We start from the raw sequence: 22,989 nt of genomic DNA on the forward strand, positions 1-22,989 counted from the left end.
CATTCCCCTTGGCCTCACTCCTACCTACACCTCGCCTACCCCGGCCTTACTTCAGAGGAGGGGCCACCGGGATGTGTTGGCAACAGAAACACTCAGGGTGTCCCCACCTCACGCACACCTGAGGCACCCAGATCCATGCTTTCTTTCTGCAAAGAGTGTCGGGAGGGAGCCCTTGGGGGAGCTGGTCACTTCAGGCGGGAGAACCAATGCCTGTTTTCGTGGCTGGGTGTTTGGGTGGCGGTAAACATCCAAGGAAGGGTGGAAAGGGTTCCCGAGGACAAAAGAGCATGAAGGCTCCTTGAGATGTCGGAAGAAACTTCCAGAATTAAGACGTTTGAGATACTAAAATGGGTGCGGAGTCTCTTTTGGACCTTGGGCGGGCGTGTGGGGGGAGGGAAGGAAATCGGGCTATTTCAGGGGTGTGTTAGGCTCAGGCCTTCCTGGGACTGCAGCGGATGAGGTGACGCTGGTTGGGGCCTCAGGACAGGCCCTGGGGACCTGTTCCGTGGAGCTCCAGGCTTGGATGCTCCTTGGCCGGGAGAGCCGCTGCGGGGCTGTAGTGCCAGCGGCGTCCAGCAGAGGGCCTGGAGGGCCTTCTCTCCCCTCCTGGGGCCACCCGGTTCCCTTAACCTCTGCGCTGGGCCTGGGGGTAACCCCATCCCACGGGTGAGAAAGGCAGAGCAGAGGACGCCCTCGGAGGAGGGCCGGGGCTACCAGATTGGGGCATTCTTTTGTTGGCTGTCCAAGGAATGGGAGGTGGGGTCACTTTAGAGTTGCTGTCCCTAGAAATACTTGCGATGGCAGGAGGGCTACGCGGTCTGGAGGCAAGGAGAGGCACGTTGCAGCCAGAAGCAAACACCCACCCGCCTGGGCTAAGAGGAGATTTTTTTGTCTCTGGCCTGTCAGGCTCGAGCAGGGGTCAGACCCGCCTCGCCAGAGGACACAAGAACAATTTTCTGAGGACCCAGATGGCCTTTGCCCCTCCCCGTCCCCCTCTCCGGGGTCACCGCAGGCCACTAGGCCACTAACCCATTGCCCTCTGGGGGCTTCTCCTGCCGGAGAACAGGAGGACTTTTCATCGTTGGTTCTCTGCTCACTCAGGCACAGAAGGTTCTGGTGGGGAGACGCCGGGGGAGACCCCACACCCATCTCTGGAAGCTTGCTCTTCGCTTCACACCACTCCACAGGCCCAGGCACCCCAGTCCTTGGGAACACCACACCCCCCCCCCCCCCAGCCTCCAGCTGGCTGGCCTGGGGGCCCGTGGAACCACCCTGGAGAGGAAGGCGGGGATCCAGCTTCTCTTGTCTGAAACTGGGCCCAGTGAGACTCCAGAGCTGCGTGGGGGGAGCTCCCTGCGCAATCACGGGGTGCCTGGGCCTCTTTGGGAGTGCGGAGGGGAGGAGCAGGCCTGGGCTCTGGAAACCCAGCCTGGGGCTTCCAGCATGTGTCAGCGGCTCCTGTGCGGAGGCCCCAGGGCTGTTACCAGACACCAGGGCACTCAAGGGGGCACGGCCAAGAGACTACGGATGGAGGACACACGAGGAATGATTTACCGTAGGGAAACCTTCCCAGGGAAGAGAGGCTCAGGTCAAAAGGTTGTTCTTAATGCTGAAAACCTTTACTATATGACAGCTAGGAGAGGGGTGGGGTGGGGGGGACCCTAAGGCAACATTCAACCCGACAATGATACCCAAGAAGTAATCTGTGTCACTGATATTATCAAAAGGAGTCCAGGCTGCCATTTCACAGAGCTCAGGACCCAGGAAGGCCGTGTTGCACGGACTGGGGGTGGGTGAGGGGGCGTAAAAAGACACCCCGTTTTAGGAAGTAGGAATGGGCAACCCAAGAGCACCGCCTCCCTCTCTCCTCAACTCTTGCGCCCCTCAGCCCTGCAAGGTGAGGCCCTGGGTCTGTAGCCCAAACTCCAGTGTGTTGACAAACAGGCTTAGAAAAAAAAAATAGCAAGCTCGTTAGGAAGGAGCTCATTAGGACTTGTTGACATGAAACCCATTAGGCCAATTAACATTCCATTAACGGCCTGGGGCACCAAGGGGTTAATGCTGCCCGGCAGTAATTGGGCTGGGGTGCTGGGGTTGGGGGCTCAGGGCCTCCAGGATGAGAAACAAAGTCTAATTGGGAACTCTCTGGCCAGCTGGCCCGACAGCATTTGTTCTTGCCCTCTGACCCCAGCTGAGACTACACCGCATCCGGCACCCACTTTGGGAGGGGGGGACAGGACCAGCTCTCCTATGGCCCCTCACAGCGGCGCCTCAGTGCCCCAGACAGGAGACTGGGGGGATGGCGGGCACAGGCCAAGGCATGGATGGCTTTTCCACCCCATTGGACTCTGAGAGTCCTGTTTTCTTCGTCCATCCCTGCCCCCACCCCCTTCTGCTCCAGTGTCTCTCCTAGGGCCCAGGCTGGAAAGTCTCCTGGACTCTCCCAGTTATAGGTGTGCCATCGAAGCTTCCAAAAGCTCTTTGGAGAAGCGAGGATCCTGGAGGCCCCAGAACCTGATTCGGCTGAGGAGTGTTGTAGTTTAGGCACAGGGGTGAGGAGAGGGAGCACTGGGTCTTCCATCCTTCCTCCCTTCCCCAGAAAAAGCTACGACACACTGCGGAGGGCCCCCTAGAAGCCCTTGTCTCCCGTCCTCTGACCCCCACCAGCAGTATTTTCATGATTTTCCTCCCCGGGGTACACGTAGAGGCTGTGGAAGTCCCATCCCCTGCCTGGGCCTCAATTTCCTCTTTTGTAAACGCCCTTGATTGAAGCCTTGTGCTGAGGGTCGAAAAGTCTGGATTCCTCATCTAGCCCTGCCACTTCTCGGTGGCCGGGACAAGCCACGTTCCCCTCCTGGACTGCCACCACGAGGGATTTCACCGGAATATTCTGCGGGTCTTTGCCCAGGGTTAGCCCTCCACGTGAGCTTCGTCGAATGGAATGGAAATAGTTGGACTGGAGCTTCATTTCAAAGGCCAGCCAGCTGGCGGGTCTTCTCTTCCTCACTTCCCATTTGGGAGTAAGGGAGGGAGGCCAGAGAGCCAGGAGCCCTCCCCAGCGCACCCAGGTGGTTGGTTACCAGCCCACCCCCCAACCCCAGGCTGGGGGGGCCTCCCAGCAGCTGCCCAGGCCTGGGTTCTGACGTCTAGACAGGTTTGCAGGAGGCTGAAATAACAGAGTGAACTCAGCAGGAAGGGCCAGAAGGCTGCGTTAGTAACCTGGCTGGCTGCAGCTACTCCCCCAGGAGCCGCCGCCTCACCCAGGGCACAATCCGGTCTATTTTCCTTTCAGCCTAGAGCCTCCTCCTAAAGGATGGTCTGGGGCCCGCTTCCTTCCCAGAGGCGGCCTGTAGGTGGCGCCTCGGAGCCCCGCTTTAATTGCATTATATAATATAACCTGTTTACTAAATCATGTAATTCAGTCGCCTTAGGATTTACAGCTTCGGATGTGTATAGAGAATTGGACTTTGAGTCAAATTTAAAAACAAATAAAAATGAGAGGCAGCTGTTGCTGATAGTGTGATATTCATCTTTTGGAAACAAATTCACCCCACTGCTATAAATTATGCCTGGAAAAAAAGTGTTGTTGGTGGGAAGGAGTTGGCTAGGTCTCCTGTGCTGGCAACTCAGAGCGATGAATCTTGAAATAACGGTGTCAACCTGTCACCGATTTCATGTGACTCTGTGGATTTATCTAAAGAAACGCAGGGGTGCGCGCGCGCGCACACACACACACGCACACACACCCCAGATTTCCTCGCAAAACACGGGAAGGGCTAGGAACCTCGAGCTTTAGAGGAAAGACAGTGGTCACTGTGCCGGGTGTACGGGGTCAGCGCTGGGTGGTGATGGGGTGGGACCAGTGCAGGGATGGTAGAGAGCACAGAGGTGAGGATGTACCTCCGGGCTGGGACGCTGTAAAATGTGACAAGGTCTGGTTGAAGTATTTGCAAGCGATGGAGAAGTGAAGGGTCCTTGGGGAGCGGAGGGGAAGGGGCCAGCCCCCCAGGAGCCCACCAAACGCTGGACCAGGTGCTCTAGGAATCGGGTGGCATGGCTCAGGGGCCCGAGGATTCAGACGACAGGAATGCCGTGGCCTAGCTGATGCTGCTTTGACCCATCTCTCTGACCTTGGGTGTTGGGGGCAAATGGAAGGCCTCTAGTTTGATAAGAGCAGGCTCAGAGTGGGGTGGGGGAGCCAGGCAGGTAACTATGTCACTGAAGGAAGCACAGGTGGAAGGGGACCCAAGCAGGCTTTGCACTCAGGATCAGACCTCTGCTCACTCCTGTGCTGAGGGCTGGCTGGTAAAGGTCCAAAGTTAGCCACGGCTCCACCATTACCCAGGTCCCCGGGGACACTGCACCTGGCACAGGGCCCAAGTCATTGCAGAATGCCCCAGCCCTTCCCTGCTGCTCCTGTGGTTCCTGCTTGGACCTCTCATTAGGTCTCTACTGATTTCAGCAAAGATAGCAGGCAACTCAGACTCCCTGGCCACCCACAGCCCTCTGAACTAATTGTCATTTGCCACCTTTCTGAGAAGCCTACTTGGGTGTTGGTGCCAGGTCATGCCCTATTATTATGGTGCTGGTCTCCAGGGAACAGAGTGGAGACGGAGCAGAAGCCAGCGTGAGCTTTAACTGGGATTGCTGTCTTCTGACTCCCTGAGAGACGTGAAAACAGCTCTGTCCCCACCCTTCTCTCCTCCTTCAGCCCTTAACTGCCACGCAGAGCAAATGGTCTTTGGAAGGTATAAGAGCCTTCTGTGAGGTCAGAGAAGCCAGAGACCCTCCTGCTTCCCATACCAGGAGTATAGTCTCCTCCAAATGGCCACGGTCCTCCTTCCAAGGGCCTCTACTCCTCTCCTTTCCCCACTCCCAAAGCCATTTTTCGGTGTGGTCTTTATCTGGAATCCCAGTATGTCTCCCATATGCATGGCTGGGTCAACAGAGCGTCTATGCACTCACTGACCCCAGTCTAGAGACCCCGTTCTGGGAAGCGGGGGTGGTTATCATCCACCCTGGACCCCTCTGTGCACACAGTTTAGGCAGGGGATGCTCAGTGGTTACAGAAGGCAGAGGACTGGACTCCGTCCTGGCTGTGAGTGGGCCTGCTGGCAGTCACGGACCCACATCACCCCCTGAACAGATTTCCCAGAGAGGAGCCCCCCTCTTGCTTCCTGCCATGCCTCTCTGATCATTGGGGTTCCAAGAACTTCAGCGCCCAGACTTTGGGCACATCAGGGCTGCTGCTTTGCCCTTTGACGCCCCTAGTTTAGCTATTTTGCAATTTGGCTTCAAGCATGTGGACCAGGGTCAGAGTTAGGAGAGGAACTCATGCTCTGCACCATCCCTCTTTCCTGCCTCTCTCTACTTCCCGACACCAGGGCCAGAAAGTGACAGAGCAGTCACTCGCCTCCCTGCCTGGCCTGTCACACCTTTCCCGGCTTCAAAAAGCTGCTGATATATTTTACAAACTGAAACAGCAATTTAATTCCCCCTGATAGCAGCAATTGTCCATTAGATCTTCCTACCGAGGAGCTTTAACAATAATTCCTTTCATCCGACTGCTTGCTTCTTCTTGATCTGAGAATCAATCCCATAAATAGCAGGCAAGAGTTTTCACATTACTCTCCCCCTCCAGCTTTTAGCATTTTGATGAAGATTCTCATCTCCTCTTAAAGCACTTCACAACTTGGCAATTTTTCCCCCTTTGGTTCCTTTAAACAAAATAAAACAAAAAAACAGAAAGTGGTGGGGGGAGCTGCTACTTCTCAGGGTAAGTGCGGCCCTTGCATGTGTCTCACAGGTAAGTGCCTTGCACCTTTGCCTGCGCAGAGGCAGGGGGTTGGCAGCAATGACCTCCAATGGCCACCTCCTGACAGCTCAAAGTGGGTGCTACTCTGCCCCAGAGGGGCACCATGATAGGTTCCTAACCACCCACAGTTGGGTCCGGCTTTTGTCGGTGATGCTCGACTCAGAGTATTTTTCCCTTTCCAGAAAGTCTGTCCCTTTGGTGCCACATCTCAGGAGTGGAGGCTGGGAGGCCGTGCTACTGCCCTGGGGTGGGGTCCTCTCCCTGGACCTGTGGCCAAGGTCCCACCCAGCACTAAGGCAACTCTCCCAACCTAGAGCTGGGAGTCTGCTCTCTCTCATTGCCAGCCCCAAATAGCACAGGCAGGAGAGGTGGGGAGGAACAGGGAAAGGAGGGAGCTAGAGACCTTTCATTCAATTGTTTCTCTTTTCTTTTAAACCTGCAGGCAGTCCCAGCGATCAGGGGCAGAGGAGAACCGTCTAGTTCTTCCGAGGGTACGGTGAGGGCGGTGAGGGTGGATTGCCAGGGCACCTGGGAGCCCCAGCCGCTCCCTCAAGACAGCGTCACGTGCTCTCTTGTCTGCACACACACACACACAGAGAAACAAATCTAAAAATGAACCCAGGGACCGAAATCCCCCTCGACAAACCTGATTCCCAGGTTTATTATTATTTGTCAAGAGCTGACGGCAGCCGCTGCTCGGGAACGGAGCTGAGAAAACAACACGGGCTAGGCCCCTGAGGCTCACAACTCAGCAGAGACAGAGGAACAGCTCGGATGCCGGGGAGCCCAGATGGAAGGAGGGCTTCTGTTCTGGAAGGAGCCAGGCAGCAACCTCCCTGCTGCCCTGTCTGCCTCCCTCCCTTTTGGAAATCCAGCTGAGCCCCCTCTCTCCTGTAAGGCCACACCAAGTCCTCTGGCTGGATGATGCCTGGTTCTCTAAAATTGCCTCCAGAAAAAAATGGTCAGGAGTCAGGGTTGTTGAAGCAAGTGGCTCTCTGGGCTGAGTTTATCATGGAAAAGCCACTCATCCTGGTACATCCTCACCCAGCTAATGGGTGTCCTTCCTCCCGAGGCCTTTGCGGTGGCCCAGGCAAGCTTGTGAGGAACGGGCAGAGTCAGGCCCCAAGGTCAGTTCAGGGAGCCTTGGTCCTCATGGCTGTTTGGAGGCAGGGACACTGGCTCTGTGTTCCTCACCTGTTGGGAAAGGGAGCCCCAGGGAAAGGAGGATGGTGGCTGCCACGTGCGAAAAATTGATGCCGGGCAGCGGGCCCACTCATGGGACTCAAGGCCCAGCTGAACAGACACAGCCCCCATCACCTTAGGAAAGTTTTCCTCCCTGCTTTTTGCTGTCCTTCTCCTCTGCCATCTAAGTCCCTGTAGGGGACACCACTCTGGTGTCCTTTCCTTCATCCACATTTTGCTCAAAACTCTACTCTTCCATGAAGCAGAGTAGAGCACGGAAGCTTGAAAGATCACTACCCGTGTTTCTATGTTACAGGAGGTCTGCTTTCCATCCACGCGTCCCGTCTTGCCCATTGAACCCTGTGCCCCCCGGCACACAAGGATCATGGCTTTTCCTTGGGTTTCCTTTCTAGGGGGCAGAAATCCTGGGCCACATGATTTCACAAGCTCTATATCCTTACAGGGTATGAATATATACACAGTTACAGTTTAATTTCTTGGGCTTACTGTTACAATGTAAAACAAACAGACAAATCTGGAAAATATAGCTCTTTGAGTCCCAGCAGTCATTCACACCTCAGTGAGAAGGAGTTTGTTTCCCCGGAGCAAATTTTGATAGGGGTGAGATGGTAAATGGAATTGATAACAGCTGCTATTTATCAAGCTTTCCCCACGCCCGGGGCATGAGGCTTATCTATGTGATGCAGATAACCTTGTGTATTCCCACCCCCCCATCCCGCCACCGCATGGTGAAGGCAAGAGGCTGTGCCCATTCATGGATGTGAAAACTGTGGTTCAACGAGGTTGAGGAGGTTTTCCAATGTGATACAAGGTCTGCTTGCAGAGTCTGCATGTTTAACCTAGAAGTCTCAGGGTAGAGGTGGGGAACACCGGAGGAGGAGTGAGCTCCCCAGAAGTTGGGGGAAGTACAGAAGAGGGAAGGGTGAATGTGGAAACGAGCTACCAACAGAGTCGGGCCATCCCGTACCGGCTGTCCTTTAACGTTCACATGCCCTGGATTTCCGTGGATTATAGCAATCCACCTAAAGGTCTCCCGGCTGCCAAATCTGGGCACCCGTACCCCCCGTAAATGCTCACTGTCTTGGCACCTTTGGATAGTGGCACCGCTTCGGGAGCAGCCTGCTTCCGCCAGCCCTGTCACCCTCGGACTGCAGCGTGGGCACACATTTTATTTAAAGATTTCACTGCATTCTGCTCTTCTCATTTCACAAAAATGAGTGGAAGATGGAAAGCTGGAAGTGCTGATCCCAGGGATAAGAAGTAGGGGTCTCATAAACATAATACCGCTGAGACAAAGATGGAAAACATCAAGCGTGCTGAAAGAGGCAAATCTTGAGTTTCCATCGTAGACTCCCTGGACTGTGGGCTCAATTATAAAGGGGAGGAACAGAATTAAAGAATGCACGCGAAATGACAGAAATCCGCGGTGGAAACCTGCATGTGGGGGGCGACGCGTAATTGGGAATTCGATTGTGTGTTCGAGCCGCCTGGGTGGGAGTGGAAGTCTGGGGACCCGTGCTGTGCCAACACGGGGCCAGCCAGGGCCCTGACCCCACACTCTGTGGCGCTGGGGCCAGGGCTCTGACTCACATCTCCTTCCCGTCAGCTCGGGTGCAGAGTCCCACTGTGGTCCAGGTGAGAGTCACCAGGGGCGGGGTGCGCCGGAAGGGAGCGTGCAGCCGGCAGCCCGTCTGCTCCCTGTGGCTGTATCCGCTTGGACTTCTTTCCCCACCCCGCCCCTGGTTTTCCAGGGACCACCCACAGCTGCAAAGAAGTCCCTGTTTTGGAGGGAAGTAGGCCCATGACTCACAGGCTAAGAGGCACCTGGCTCTATCTCTGGAAAGCCTGTCCAGTTGAGCAGTATGGGCTTTTTCAAGTTGGGGCTGCCCTGCCGTAGGGGGCATCTCACTCTTCGTCATATCTCCCTGAGTTCTAGCCTTATCCCCCTGCAGAAGTCCCTTCCTGCTCACCCTCCTTTCAGTCTTCTTCCTCTCCTGGCCCAGATGGATTCTGGGCAGCAGTCTGAACAGGTGACGGGTGAGGACATCTCTGCAGGCCAGCAGCGGGGTTGGTACCCACAGCCTCCCGGACAGGCAGCTGAACACAAGTGCAGAGGACCAGAGCTGTGTTCTACTTCCCACCGGCTCCTGCCTGCCCCCTGCCAAGCCCCAGCGCCTTCAAACTCCAGCCTTAGGAGGGGTCTGCAGTTCTCTGGCTTCTCATAGGGAAACTTTTAGTCATCTGCTGGCTCTTTCTGCTGCACTCAGGCACCCAGGAGAAGTGTTTCATATTAGCAGCAGAATCTTTGATTCCTAGAAGCTTGTCTGAAAATTAGAACTCACCTCAAACCTTAATCCTGCCCTTTGCAATGCCAACTCATGTTCCATCATAGTGCTTTCAGGGGCTAGAAAGAGTCCTGCCTTCAGTACAGATTCATGGTGGGCTCAAAGGTCAAAATTGTGCCCCTACTTTCCCCTCTTCTCTCTCTAGTAAGAGGGGACTCCACTTCTCATGGCAGGGCAAGGGCCAGGGGATGGAGGAAGAGAGAAGACAGTGGTTTGTGGCTCTTGGGGACCAATTAGGATGCTCTGACTTAAAACAGAGAATGATCTTCTGGGATCTGAGCCCTTGTTAATCTGGATCTTCCAGTGTCTGGCCCTCTCAGGGAAAAGGAGTGAAGCATCTTGGCTCCCAGATCTAGAGCTTCTGTCCAGAGCAGGTTGGTCTGGGCAGTCAGGGGAGCTGTGTGTGAGCTGTCTGCTCCCAGAGCCAGTCTCTGGGGTGGGGAAGAGAAGCAAGTGGGAATTCTCATCCAAGATGCCTCCCCCAGGGCACAAGGTAGCCTAAGGCTGGGGCAGATCCGAGCTATCCAAGCCCTCTAATCTTTCTTCTCTTTTTAGGGCCTGGCTGTCTCAGGTCAGAGCATCTGCTGTGCAGCATTGCAGAGGGAAGTGTGGTGTCTCTTTGTCCTGGAATTCATAAAAGTGAAAAAAAAAAAAAAAAGATCTCACTTAATGAGATACTTGCCATGGTCAGGGATTATTTCACTAACGGGAGCTTTGTGTGGAGGTGAGCTGAAAAGGTGTAAGGAATAGGGAGATGAAGAGGAAAGGAGGCCCATTTAAGAATGATCTGGAAGGTCAAGGGGTCCCCAAGGGGGACAGGCTGCAGCTGCTGAACAGATGAAAGGTTCAGGGAAACGTCTGTAGCGGGAGGCTGACCTACTGCCTGACCTCTGCCTTCCCCTCACTTCTCACTCTGCACCTTCTTCCCCAATTCCAGGGGCTTCTAGGTCTCAAGGCTCCAGGGAGATTGCCAGAGTGGCAGGGTTGTAGCACCCTTAGTGGTCATGAGGTCTGACCTCTCTGTTCAAATGAGAAAACTTGTCTAAGTCCATGCAGCGAGTTGAAAATAGGGACCTGACTAGAATCCAGGTCCCAAGAAACACATCTGATAAGCATTTACTGAGCACCTACTACGCACCAGGCTCTGTGTTGGGCAGTGGAGGTGCCAGGAGGAAACAGAGACAATGGAGCAGGATAAACAAAGAAATAACGAAATGATGATATCCCTGAGCTGAAGCAAGACCGCTGATTTCAGATTGAAAGTGGTCCCAGGGCCTGGGCAGGAGTAACGAAAAAAAAGAAAGAAAGGAGCAAACAAAATGTCAAGCCTCAGCACACGGTGGTGATGTTTTCGAACTTACAAAGGAAAAGTAAACCAGAAGTTTTCATGAATTCTTATTGCAAGATCGGAAATACAAGATGGGAGAATAACGTCTTCAAAACCTAAGAGAAGGAGGTTTTTTTTTTTTTTTTTTTTTTTTAGATTTTATTTATGTATTGGACAGGGGGAGAGAGAGAGCGAGAGAGAGCGAGCGCACAAGCAAGGGGAGCAGCAGCAGATGGAGAGGGAGAAGCAGGCTCTCCACGGAGCAGGGAGCCCGATGTGGCCTCGATCCCAGGGCCCTGGGATCATGACCTGAGCTGAAGGCAGCCGCTTAACTGACTGAGCCCCCCAGGCGCCCTGAGCAAAAGGCTTTTTAAATATGGGATTCTGAGCTGTATCGGAATATCAATCAAGTTCAAAGGCGAAATGCAATCTGTTTTGGACGCATAAGACCTCAGAGTTTATTTCCCTCCCATCAATATCAGAAATCATTAGAGGTGGTATCCTCTAATGATTAGAGGAGGAATCCGAGCAAGAGGACTGCATCCACACAAGACCGCGGGGCAGCCTGGTGTGTCCCCGCGGGAGGGTGAGAGCTGGAGGGGAATGGGGGCAGGCGGTTATGGCCAAGGGCTCTCAGATTCTCCTGCAGTGGCCACGTGGTAATGACAGACGGCTCCATTTCCTTTTCCCAGTCAAATCACACTATTTAGTTCTGTGGTTGGATAATATTTCTTTTTTTTTTTTTTAAGACTTTATTTATTCAAGAGAGACACACACACACAGAGAAGAGAGGCAGAGACACAGGCAGAGGGAGAAGCAGGCTCTGGTGGGGGAGCCTTACGGATCACTCCCTGGGCTGAAGGCAGATGCTCAACCACTGAACCACCCAGGTGTCTTGGTCGGATAATATTTCCATCTTACAATCAACCTATAGTTGGAATGCAGAGGGAACTATAGTGATAGGGCTGTAAATCTTCTAAATCTTTAAAACAAATCTTCTAAGTCTATAAAACTATTATTATACTCAATAAATATGAGTGAACTCTATATAATGCTATGCACTATATAATATTTACCATGTAATATACATACACACTGTATTCTATATGATACCATATATAAACATATAGTGTCAGGTACGGTTTAATAAAAATACGGTTTAATAAAAATATTATTATATTTAATATAATAAATATCCAACTGATCCAAATTGGAAGGGGAGAATGTGTGCCAATTTTCCTGGCTTTCATGGCAGGGGGTAAATAGATAATTGCAGGCTATTCATTGTAGTTGACTTTGGGTCATTTGGACCTTGTGGATAGAGGTGGGGAAGGAAGGGACCCTTTTAATTTTTTATTTTTTTAATTTATCATTTATTTTTGAGAGAGAGAGAGAAGGCATGAGCAAGGTGAGGGGCAGAGGGAGAAGCAGACACCCCACTGAGTAGCGACACCCCCCCTCCCCCGCCCCCTAAGGACCCTGGGATCATGACCTGAGCAAAGGCACACACTTAACTGGCTGAGCCACCCAGGTACCCCAGGCCCTTTTTATTTTATTTCATTTCTTTTTCATTGCTTTTTCCTCACGTACGTACTTTACTTCTCATTTTAAAAATACCTCAAATAAATAATGAAACATCCACAGAAGAGAATACTACACAGCAGTTAAAAATAACAGAGCCAAGCTATTTATTTTGACCTGGAAAGCTGCCCACTATACAGCCTAGGTTAAAAAAAGCAAGGTTTTAGAAAAGTATTTAAAACATAATACCTAAGCACCCGAGCCAATAAGATGTAGTCCCTCTCTGTGTTCCCTGCCCTAGGCCAAGGGGCCTGCTTTTGGAAGGCTTCCTTGTCTCAGATTTTTATAAGATGCGTCTCTGGTTTTGCCCCAGGAAAGAGTTATTTTATGTATGTTTCAAGGGACAAATGTATGTTTTTTTGACAATACGTGATCAATCCCAAGACTGGCCATGCTGAAGCTGCTCAGGAGATGAAAGCCTTACACGCCAGGAACCAGCCGGGAGGAAGCTGCCAGAGAAGAAGCATCGGAGCCTTACGGATGTCAAGACTGAAAGGCACCTGAGAGCTCCTGGCCCACCTCCCTCATTTCACAGATAAAGGACATAGGTGGGGCCCGATGAAAGGTCACTCCGTTGAAGTCGTGTCCAAAGAAGAGAACTGGGCTGTTGGAAGCCAGAGTCGGGAGCCAGCCAGGGAGAAGTGGAAGGCTGGAAGGGAGGCCTCAAGCCCAGGCTCTGGCTGAGAATCCTACAGGGAGATGGCGGGGGTGCATGTGAGGGGGTATGGGTGCCCTTCAGGAGATGTTCAGGGTGCAGATGGCTTGACTTGGACGGGAGACCCGGCCAAGTCTGACCAAATCGCCCTTCCTTAGTGTCGCGGTGGCTGGAAAGGTGGCAGGAGGAAGTGTGCTGGGGCTCCTCTGTGAAGCTCGGTGAGATGCTGAGCTTGACGGGACATCTACGGGGCGCCAGCCTGCCAGCTGCTGGGTGAGGTGCTTTCTAGTACATTATCTCATTTAATCCTCAAAGAAGCCTTCTACGATGATCCCAATCACATAAAGACAGTGAGTGTCAGAAGACTTAAGTTAATTAACTTGCCCCAAATCTCACAGCCAACAAATAGCAGAGCTAGAATTTGAGTCTGGGTGTGTCCAGTTCCAAAGTCCCAGCCCAAGGGATCAGAGGACTTCATGAAATATGTGTTGGTCAATTATAAGTCCTTCCCAAACTGCGGTACACCTACTTGGGTTCCCTCGCCGAGCCCTGCATATGTCATTAGTCCCTTCACCTGATCCATGAAGGTCCAGGTGCCTGGGGACTAGGATTTACGTTTGCCCAGGAGGGCTCACAAAATTCCCACCTCGGAGGGTCTAGATCAGCAGTGGAGGCTCCCTTTCTCCCAGCTCTGACCGTCAACTCCGAGGACATAGTCTTGCTGTGTCAGGGCGGGGATGAGGTGGGCTGGGGCCGAGTATGAGTGTGGGGAGAGGAGGGATGCTGGAGTCCCAAATTCTAGGTTTCTAGGTGGGTGCTCAGCTCCACCCCTGTCCTCCACCAGCCTCAAGGGCACACTGAGTTTCCAGCGGCCCGCAGATTCTGTCCCTGGCCTCTCCCTTGTGTCTCCCTGGGTCCCTCTGCCTCCATCGAGCCTCTGACTTCAGGGGGAGGCAGGCAAGCCCAGGAGGGTATGGCAGTTAGGGTTTGTCGTTGACACGTGGAGATCATTAACGGGGCTTATTTTTAAATTGTAATTGCAAAATGTAAATGCTCCCCAAACTGATGTGTAATTGCTACCCCCTCCGCCCCAGCCCTTCCCCTCTGGTGCCAGCTTTGCAAGGAGAGAATTAGAAAATAAAAAGGGGGTGGATTATGTAAGCAAAACGATTTTAAAAAAAGAGAGCGAGAGAGCTAAGAATTTAAGTGAGACAGCTGGCGGCTCCTCTGATTGCCACACTTCCAGCATTAGCTGCAAAAATTGTCCTTGCCGACTGCACCAACCCAAGCAACGGTGTCAACTGCATTTAGTCCCCGGAACAGACCAGGCTGGGCCTCAGCAAGAGAGTCTGGTGGGCAGTGTGTGTGTGTGTGGGGGGGGGGAGAATGAGGGGGAGGTCAGGGGGTGCATTGTGAGGTCGCCTCTCTGCCATCCATGAAAACTTTCCATTCCATGGCAAGACGCAACCCGCCACAGGCATGAGCAGTCCCTCAACCCATTTCCATCCTTCCCTTGATTCTAGCACGTAAGGAGGGCAGGGCTGCCTCCATTCTCCCAGGCATGCCCTGGCCTGTTTGGACTCCGGCATCTGCAGCCTCCACGTGGAGACAAACAGGACTCTACCGAGTTGCTCAGTGAGAAGTAGCTCAGTGCAATGGCCAGTCCCAGAGAAAGCCACTGGACTTGGCAACAACACCCGTCCACACTGGTTCACCAGTAGTCTCTAACCCTGTCCCCTTTTTCTCTTTCTTTTTCTTTAACATCTCCCCATCTTCTTTAAGCCATAACTATCTCCTGCAGTGGTTTCCCTTGACATTGCTGGGCACGCAGACTCCGAAGGGTGTTGAAAAGATGGTCAACACATCCCTGAAATGGGCATTGCCAAACCCACACTTACCATGAAGACTTGAGCCCCCTACATAGGCCTTTTTCTCTGGTCTATACCTCTCGGAGCTTCAGCATGCTGCCCATCCCTTAAGGCAGCTACAACACAGAGCTCCCCAAATGGCCAGAGGGCATAGGAACCAGGACAAGCACTGTGGGCCGTTCTGCCCATGTGATCCTCTGGAATATCTGTGGCCTTGCTAACTTGGGGAGCTGGCCCCAGCAACATTCACCTCTCTGGCTCACTGTCTCCCTCTCCCTCTCTCCGGAAACCAGCTTTTGTGAGGAATTGGGTGATGATTCCTGCCCCCCAAATGAAAGCTGATGAACTGTAAGATCATGGCAGCCCTGGGACAGCAGGGAAACTTACAAAGTCCTGGGCAGTGTCCTTTGGAGTTGGGGCCCAATCTCACCACAACAGATCCAGCCCTTATCATGGCATACTGGAAAGAAAAAAGGGTTGTTTTGGATAACTGGATTTCTAAATCCCTGCCTATACTGATACTTATGTCTTTGAGATCATGAAGTTACTTAAGGGGATTTAAAAAAACCCTATCTGATAAGAGGATTAAAGGAGATTCTCCATTCAACATGTCTTATACATCCTAGAGAACTATTTCTCAGAGTTCATCAGAAACACCTGGGATGCAGTTTCTTCTGTGTTCATCAAAAACACTTGGGGTGCGGACTCCCGGTCTTAACCTCGGCTTAGAAAATCAGATGCTCTGGTGTGAGGTCCAGGTGGTACATTTTAACAAAGACCCCTACGTGATTCTTAGATGATAGTGCTTGCTCCAGAAGGTTATACAAATGTCAGTATCATTGTGGATGTAAGCAACAGCCCATCCATCTGCATCGACAGCACTTTATTGTTCCCAGACTATGCACAAGAAGAGAGGTACAAGGGACAAGGTATGGCTCTGGCCCTGCCCTGAAGGAGCTAAGGAGGAAAGACATGAAAAAAAAAATAATTTGGTGTTGCGAGTTCCAAGGTTGTGTATGCTATGTGCCAGCTAATGGGATAGGTTGCTTCTCAAGGTTTTCAGAAGAAAAGATCATCTTCCTGGAAGGCTTAACTATGTGTTTAGGGATGGAGAAGCATTTCTTACTGTTCGGGTGATCCTGGCGGACTCGAGGATGGCCCTCAGGAGACTCACTCCTTCTTCTCACTCCCAGCTGGGCCAGAAATTCTTCCTGTCAGCTAGTGCCAAAGCACCTGTAAAAAAAAAAAAAAGGGGGCAGAGTGGCTCTCAGAAGGGGTTAGAGGCCCTGGGTGATCAGAGAACATGGGGGCACCTTCTCTGGCTATGAGGGATACAGTCTATCTTCTCCCTGGACCTCCCTGCCATATGTACCAGGCTAGTCTCTCCCCAAGGTGTAGTGGCTCAGGCCCACCGAGCGCCACTGTACAGCCCAAATCCTTGTCTTAGTTGCAAGTGCCCTGTCCTCACCTGGCTGGTTTCCTTTTTTTTTTTTTTTTTTTGGTATACTTTTTTATTGGAGTTCGATTTGCCAACATATAGCATAACACCTCAAGTGCCCCTCCCCCCAGCTGGTTTCCTGATATCAGTTGTCCATGTGGCCCTCTCTCCCCCAAAGTGTGGGCAGGTGCCTGAGTGATTCTGGGCCCTGGGGAGGGCGGAGCAGCTGGCTTCTTCTTCTTCTTTTTTAGAGATTTTATTTTATTTTTAAAGATTTATTTAATCATGAGAGACGCACAGAGAGAGGCAGAGGCACAGGCAGAGGGAGAAGCAGGCTCCATGTAGGGAGCCTGACATGGGACTCGATCCCGGGTCTCCAGGATCAGGCCCTGGGCTGAAGGCAGCACTAAACCGCTGAGCCAACCGGGCTGCCCAAGGCTTCTTGTTTTAAACTGGAGAAGACTTGGGGTGCCTGGTTGCCACAGTCGGTTGAGTGTCTGACTCTTGGTTTCAAAGGCTCAAGTCTTGATCTTGGGGTCTTGAGATCAAGCCCCACTTGAGATCAGGCTCAGCACTGGGTCTGCTTGAGTTTCTCTCTCTCTCTCTGCCTCTCCCCTCCACTCTCTCTCTTTAAATAAATAAATCTTAAAAAAAAAAATAAAAAACTGTAGGAAACTCAAAGGAAGAGTAGCAGTCGCAACCCCTTCAGATGTGCGACTGAGTCTCTGATCCTTTTCCCGTGGCAGACTTTCGCTGGGGTCTGGAGACCACACTGGGTGTGTGTGTGGGGGGCAGCAGGGAGGAAGAGTCAGGAGAGCAATGGACCCCAAGCAGAGACCGGCAGTGAACGACAGCCTTGGCCTAAACTTGGCTTTGGCTGTACTACTTACTGATTTATTTTTAGATCGAAGTGAATTATTTTGGTTCTCAATATTTAAAATGAACTGCGATGTTCAGAAACTGAGGTTGGTGGTCTGCACTGTTCTAAGGCCTGGCCTGACACTTCCCAGACACTCGTGTCGGTTACTTTTCTCCTTGTGGATCCAGTTGCTAATTTGATTTGAAGGAGGCTGCGTTTGGGGCTGTGAGGGCAGGGTCACGGGACGGCGCGGGAGCAGGGCAGCTTGCTGAAATGCCTGGGCTGCCTTTTCAGGGCAGCATCGGGCAGCACTGCCAGCCAAGAGCCCCAGCCTCAGACGAGGGGTGGATGCATCTGTAACATTCACAGTTCCTCCCTAGTTAACACCATCGTAGTCTCCTTGTAAAAACACATTTGCACCTCAGTAAAGAATGTAATTAACTAGTGACATGACAACAGGAGGAGCTAAACAGTGGCCTGGGCTGCGAGCTGCAGTGGGGAAATGGAAATTTAGACATTTGCCTGAACAAGACTTTCCTGTCTTCCTTCCAGTGTGTGTATGTGTGTGCGTGCACATGTGTGCACACGTGTGCGCATGTGCGCACCAACACAGGCACTGCTAGGGGTGAGGGTGGCAGAGGCACAGCATCCGGGATGAGGGGGTATGAATTCTCGCCTGCAGGAAAGAGTGAGCTGGGGCATGCTCGGAGGATGGGACGAGCCAAGAGAAGCTTCCACGATAGGCAGGCTGCTTAATGTATTTCCATTAACAAAAGCTTACCGGGTTGAAACAAACCCTCTGTCCACACCCCAGGCTCCTCCCAAGAGGAGCTAAGGAATAGAGACACATTCAAAGCAGCAGGGGGTCAGGTCACCTTGGGACAGCCTGAGACAGAGAGGCCCAAGGGATCTGGACCAACGGAGGGAGAACAGGTCCTGAGCACCAGATTACTGTTGTCCCCACACCCGCAGCCTGTTTCTCCTCCCCGGGGCCTTGGGTGGATTCTGTAAATGGCTCCCAGTTCTCTGGCCTCCCAGGCAGCACCCAGGAGAGGTGTCCCATTCCTCCTTCCCCAGCCCCATACCATGAGGCAGGACCTCCCCACCCCTGAGGGGTTTGCTGCGGTGTCAGCTCCTTCCCCAGAACTTTCAGTGACTCCCTACTCTCAGAACACACCAACAAAGCTTCCCAGATGGCATTTTACCAAGTGCGGCCTTCAAGGTGTGTGCAGGCCAGCCCCCAGGCCCCCAACTGCCCTGCTGGACTCCTCTTGCTCCATCACCCGTAGGCTCTCTGCCCTCCATCCAAACGCAAGCATTTCCCATTCTCCAAACCTGTGCCACAGCTTCCCGCTTCCTCTGCTGCCCCGGTTCTATATTTCTACCTGGCAGGACCTTAACAATTTGTCAGTATTCAACTCAAACATTCTGGCTCTTTCCTCTAGAACCACAAGTAATTTTACCTCCTCTGTGTTTCCAAGTAACATGCTGTTTATCATTCTTTGGAAGCTCTTGCCACATTCTGTTTCATGCTATAGTTATCTTGGTGTCTTTCATCTTTTTCCAAACTGTAAGCTCCTCATGGGCAGAGACCCTGTCTGATGTCTGTCATTTTTCAGTTTACAAAGCACTTTCATATGTAATATCTTCTTTAACTCTTACAGCCACCTCTAAAGGTCACTATTTTAATACAACTAAATTTTCATTATCTTTACAAAACAATACAAGCTGATCCACACCAAATAGATAAATAAGAGGGAGAAAGTTTAGGTTAGTTGTAAGCCCACAGTACAGAGAGAACCACAGTTAATATGTAGAATTAAAACTCTTCTTTCTTAAAAACAGTATCACACCATATAGACTGTTCTATAGTCAGCTTTTTATTTTTGTAACATATATATACCTTCCAGATAAGGAAAATATACATTATAATCCTAGTGGCTAAATGGCATTCCATTTACGGATGCACTATAATTGTTCAGCCAAATTTCTATCGTTTGTTGTTTAGACTATTTCTAGTTTTTGCTATTATAAATCATGCCCATTCTTATAGCTGAATATTGCTCCAGACTTGATTGTTGTTGTAGAATAAGCTTCTAGAGTTGGAGCTGCCAAATCCAAAGGTATGTTCATGAAAAAAAATTTTAACAAATTACTTGTGGGAAGGTGACAGCAATTCACATCCTATCTGCAATGTACGAGTGATGCCTTTTTCTTTGCCAGGTGATTGTCCCCATTTCACAGAGGTGGATAATGAGGCTTAGGTACTGGGCTTGCCTCAAAAGACAGCCAGCAAGTGGCATGTCTTCTGACTCCAGACCCTGACATTTTGCGGTTCCAACCTCCTCACTTCTCTTTGCTCTTGTACGTCTTACCAATCCAAAGGGCGTGCCCGCAGTAGTAAGTGCTGAGTAAATGTTGGGCCCCCGGTAGAAAGCAGAAGTGGATGTGCCCTGAGTTGTAGGGTGGGCTGTTCCTGGGAGCTCTGCTGATGTCGGCTCCCCTGCCTCATTTCCCCAGGTGTCTGGGGTCTACTTGGCAGATGAGAGCTCTATTCTTGGGGAGCTTTATACTCTTCCTTCCTCCCTTCATCCACCCCTCTGAGCAGGTGCAAACTGCTTCAATTTAGCCTCCATGTATTATAAACCTACCATGTACTGGGGAGTGACTGGGCATGCAAAGATCTCACATAGACACACACACACACACACACACACACACACACACTCTCTGTCCTGTCTTGGAGGTGCTCACAACCTAGATAATACGGAAATAATTGTACCCTCCAATGTGTGGAGGCAGCTGCTTCTGGCTGTCGGCCTCACCACCCCCTCCTCTGCCCAAGTCCACAGTGGCAGTGGGGGTGGGGGAGAGGGTGTGGGTCAGGGGCTGGAAGGCTGGGAGCCCTGCCTGTCTGCTCCTTCAGCCTCTATTTCTAATTGTGTCCTCTCAGACTGAGGGGCTGGAGCTCCTTCTTGATGTCCTGGTGCAGCTGCAGCCACATGTTCTTTTTTTTTTTTTTTTTTTTTTTTTAAGAATTTTAATGTATTTATTCGAGAGAGACACACAGAGAGAGGCAGAGACACAGGCAGAGGGAGAAGCAGGCTCCCTGCAGGGAGCCCGATGCAGGACTCGATCCCAGGACCCGGGGATCAATGCCCTGAGCCGATGGCAGACGCTCAACCACTGAGCCCCCCAGGCGTCCCAGCCACACGCTTTTTAGTCTGTCTTTGTGCTCTAGCTGTACCTCTGCTTCCACTGCCACCCCTCTGGTGACACTGAGGACCCAGGGCCCCTCAGACAGGAAGCACACGGACAACAGAGGCGGGTAACCAACCCCACCCCCACTCAGGCACTGATGGGGATACACTGGAGGGAGGAGGGACTGTCTGAGGGGACCCCAGCCTGCCCCCACGCAGGGCACTGCTGCAGGGCTACAGTATACACAGATTTCTCCTCTCCTAGACCTGACAACCACCTCGCTCCCGACAGCCTGGAGAACGCTTCGAGGCAGAAATATCGCTTATAATCTCCGTTCTGTCACTGCCAGCGATTCCTCTGAGCAAAGGAGGGCAACTCGCATGGCATAGAGTGCTGGAGAGAATGAGACCAGCCTGGGGCTGGGGGGACGTGGGTCGCGGCCACCCCTCCAACCCCGGGGCAGCTCTGTGAGCCACGCTGCTGCCTGCCTTGCCTGAAGGAGGGGCCCCAGTCTGCCTTTTCCCATCTTGGCCAGAGAGAACACACCACCCTCCCTCTCGTTGTCAGACAAAATCCGCCTCCTCTGGAGGCCAGCGCGGCCTGCGACACTCCTGCCCTGATCCCCAGGCTGGATTTGGGCTTAATTAACAGGCCGCCTGACAGGCGGGGAGGCCGACAGAAAGAGATGGATGGGAAGACAGGGGCCCTGTGCGACCTGATGGCCCAGATGTTTCAGGGACAAAGAAGGAAGCAGGAGCTTCACCTTGAAGATGAAGTCCTTCTGTCCCTACAAGATCTCCAGGAAATGGAGCAGCCTCCACCCATAGTTCTTTAGCTCTGGTCAGGCCCTTCCCTGCCTGTCCAAGTTTCAAACCAGGGCGCCCCCTGACAGGACGGGCAGGCTTCCTCAAGAGAACACCTCTGCCAGTTCTGACAACTTGTACTTTTTGTTCATTCATTCATTCATTCATTCATGAGAGATGCAGAGAGAAAGGCAGAGATACAGGCAGAGGGAGAAGCAGGCTCCCTGCAAGGAACCCGATGTGGGACTTGATCCCAGGATCCTGGGACCGAAGCCCTGAACCGAAGGCAGACGCTCAACTGCTGAACCACCCATACGTCCCCAACTTGTACTTTTTGCAGATGGATAGGACAGAGATGAACCCGAGCCTCTGAAATCTGTGGCCGGAAGCTCACACCAAAGGCCTGTCTCCTGTCCACTCTGGGAAGGCTGCTCCATCCTGAACCTATCCCAGGATCAAAAAACATCACAGTCATTGTCTCCTTTGGCCTAAGAGCCTTGAAAGAGCCTGTTTTCTCTCTGGAGCCCACCCCAGGGTCTATACTGGCATGAGTGCAGGACCCTCGGGCACCTCCTCAGTGGTAGACACAAGAGTCTAAGGCTGCTTCACGTCCTCACTGGGGTGAGCAAGCTAAGGAAGTGTGGCGGCTCATTCCAGCCTGACCATGGGTTTGCTAGGTGATGTTGGTCAAAAGCCTTCACCCTCTGAATTCTGTTCCGTCATCACCATCATCACCACCACCATCATCAGTCTTCATCATTATACACAAAAGGTTGGAGTTGACAGTGTGATCTCATTCTCTTATTGCTCTTGATCTGCTATTGAACTCAGCTGTCCCGGTGAAAGCCTCACATATCACCAGAGAGACGAGGCTGATCTCAAAGAGACCAGATTCCAATCCTCTAGGAAGAGAGAGCCTCCTCGGGAGCTAAGATGATTTACAGACTTGTTTATACTGATTGTCCCCTGCTCAAAAAAATCTGTGGTGGCTTGCCAGGGCCTAAGAAGACAAAATGCAAATTTCTTAGCTTCCATTTTATCCTCTGTAATCAGCCAAAACCTACCTCTTTTCTCGAATCCCCTGGGCCTTTCTTTTTTTTTTTTTTAATATTTTATTTATTTATTCATTAGAGACACACAGAGAGAGGCAGAGACACAGGCAGAGGGAGAAGCAGGCTCCATGCAGGGAGCCCGATGCAGGACTCGATCCCAGGACTCCAGGACCATGCCCTGGGCTGAAGGCAGATGCTCAACTGCTGAGCCATCCAGGGATCCCTCACCTGGACCTTTCAACCCAAATCTTCTTCCAGTCAGCCTGGGCTGCCTCTGTGGCATGAGCTAGCGCACGCCATGTCTGAGTCCTGTGCCGTGTCACTAGGCCCTCATGCCCTTCTGGGGGGCCTCATGCTCCTCCTCCTCCCTGCTGTCCAGGCCCATCACCATCCTGCACTTACTCAAGTCCTCTTTCCTCAAAGACAGACTCAAGTCTTGCCCTTCTCTGACCTTCTGCATCTGAATGAAGTCAACCTTTTGTACCCGGTGACTGGTCCTCAGTCTACTCTGTTTTGTGAACTGTTGCTTTCTGTGTTAATCTGAATCTCTTCAATGGCATCATACATCTTTGAGGACAAGATCTGTGTATTTTATTTCTTTTATGCCCGCTACACATACCTTGCTTAGTACCGTGTCCCTGTAGACCATTGAAAGAATCATTGCTGTCACATGAAGAGGGACCGCTACCGGAAAATACTAATCCAGATGAATGCTTAATCAGTACAGTTGAAAGTTTGCTATTTAGTCATCATTACTTTTTGCCAAAGGCATTCCAATTCTCTATATTTCAATGTGTCTCTGAAGGAAGAGCTTTTGACCAAACTCTGGGTTATTTCAGAGG

At 51.9% G+C, this 22,989-nt stretch overlaps 1 protein-coding gene across 12 annotated transcripts in view; it reads right to left on the reverse strand.

Annotated features, from left to right (window-relative positions):
• The window catches only part of PKNOX2 (PBX/knotted 1 homeobox 2), a 257,580-nt gene that overhangs the window by 78,619 nt on the left and 155,972 nt on the right, over window positions 1-22,989 (reverse strand). For 6 of the 12 annotated variants that reach the window (XM_072729437.1, XM_072729430.1, XM_072729432.1 and 3 more), the window contains one exon: window positions 15,921-16,027. The exons of 2 other annotated variants lie outside the window; for them this stretch is intronic. The gene's annotated coding sequence lies outside the window, so the exon portion shown is untranslated. Of the gene's footprint in view, window positions 1-15,181; window positions 15,255-15,920; window positions 16,028-22,989 lie in introns of all 12 variants that reach the window. 4 more of the 12 variants (XM_025998970.2, XM_072729433.1, XM_072729436.1 and 1 more) reach the window with 1 other exon arrangement.

Source organism: Vulpes vulpes, chromosome 12 (assembly GCF_048418805.1).
Source record: "Vulpes vulpes isolate BD-2025 chromosome 12, VulVul3, whole genome shotgun sequence".
Classification (NCBI taxonomy): Eukaryota; Metazoa; Chordata; class Mammalia; order Carnivora; family Canidae; genus Vulpes; species Vulpes vulpes.